A 2,127-nucleotide genomic window follows, 5' to 3' on the forward strand; every position below is an offset into this window, starting at 1 on the left:
CACAATGAATATCCAACATTTATATATATAAACCAAGCAATCAATTAAATGAGACTATTTCAAATCATCACTTGTATCCGGAAATCACAAGAGATATCCAAAAATCATCTCAAAAATTGATAAGAAGTAAAACATTGAAAATATTAACCCCAATAAAATCGGATAGTATAAACTCTCATGAAAACATTTTCGCTCTTCAATGGTGAGGTTTCATCCTCAACCTTAGTAGAAGGTTTAACTACACATAATAAAATAAATAAAACCTAAGACATTAAATTAAAAACATAAAAATCAAACATTTACAAAAGACATATGGTGCAGAAAATCTAGCCCAAGAAGGAGAGAAGCATAGGCGTAGCCTCTGCTCTCACACTTCTCTTTCTTTTCTCTATGCCTCTTCTCTTCTTTCCATTTTTTCTCTCCTCCCCTTCTTCCATGGCATGGTGCTGCCCTTTATAAAGAAATAGCATGCTACAGGTTGCTGTCTTCATGTGATACCCATGCTGTCCAAGCTGGAGTGTGGTGTCCAAGGTGCTGTCTGGAGGAGCTGCTGAGCGTGCTGTCCAGGTGCAGAAGGTGTTGCAGGTCGTGCAAGTTGTTGTCCAGCAGCTGCTATCCCTTGCAGGTGCTGCAAAGTGTTGTTGCTGTTCAAGCCTTGGGGAGAGCTGCTGTCCATGCTGTCAAGTGCTGCAGAGTGTTGTTGTTGTCCAAGCCTTGGGGAGAGCTGTTATCCATGCTATCCAGCAAGTGCTGTCCAAGCTTGGGGGAAATGCTGCCCACGTGCATGAGCTGCTTGGAAAGAATTGTGCAACAATTGGAACTCCTTTCTCTCTATTACCTAAAAAATGCTAAAGTACCAAAACTAACAAAAGCATTAGAAAATAACAAAGCTAAAGGTTTAACTAATGTAAATTAAAGGGTCCAAATATACAATATTTGTGACACATCAGTTATAATATCCCAAGTTTTTTTCTACAACACCATCAATTACGACTGGAGTACCTGCAGCCAAAGGAACATCATCTATACGGTTGTGGGGGTTGCCATATCCATATAGGTGAATGAATGAGTTCACCGTCTTAGTCATAATACCGAGACCTCAGTGATATTAAACTGACTGAGTTTTCGCAAAGAACCAACTTTTCCTTTATAGTCTTGCAAGCACTATAACAACTACCAATTTTATAAACTTTTGTTTGAAAAACCTTCATTGCGGATATAGCAAACACCGACTATTAGAAAACATTTTAAACATACTAGGCATTTGAGATTATACATAGAAGTTTTGTTGTTGAAACAACTATGTACGACCTCACATACGATAATACTTTGTGGTTTGTTTGCTCAGGTTTACATACACGTGAGGACATTCGCATGCACATAACCCTTAAGCTAGAAATAACGGCATTTAGTCTGCTGTATCGAAACACAAGCATCCCATGCATAAGAAATACCAACACACTGTACATTACTGCTAGAGGCATATCTATACATAGCACTAGCATCCTTAAGTTAATAAAACACCTGCCTCCCAATACATTGAGGCTTAATGCATTTTAGAAATACTAAAACAAGACATTTAGATTATCTATACAAAGACATTTGCATTCCCAGTTATCGGTAATACTAAGCTTGAATACATTGAGACTCATTGCCTTTGAACGTCAGTGTGATCATGCAAGCACTAGAGTGAGACTCCTATATGCAAGCACGTCTTTGCTGAAGAACAAATAACAACTGCCTACTATACCAAGACATAACATTTCAATCTCTGAACAATGTGAACATCTAGGCACATCCCAAACTCAATTCTTCTTAAATCATGCAGCTAATACGTTTAGCAAAACTATTATATATAAGACAGGCAACACATTCCATCACATCACAATATATGTATGCATATGCAAGTATCATGAGCCATGGCTCGAGTAACATAAGAGTCCGTACACTCATATTAACATAGGGTCCTTTCAACCGCATTAACATAGAGTCCGTTCACTCACATTACATAGAGTCTGTTCACTTAAGGCTGTGCAATTAAGCACGCAAGTAACCAAGTTATGCCGTTAAGCATGCAATGCATCACGTTTTCCAATTTTATACTCACAATAAAATCACATTCATGTT

The sequence above is a fragment of the Alnus glutinosa genome, chromosome 7, assembly GCF_958979055.1.
Source record: "Alnus glutinosa chromosome 7, dhAlnGlut1.1, whole genome shotgun sequence".
Classification (NCBI taxonomy): domain Eukaryota; kingdom Viridiplantae; phylum Streptophyta; class Magnoliopsida; order Fagales; family Betulaceae; genus Alnus; species Alnus glutinosa.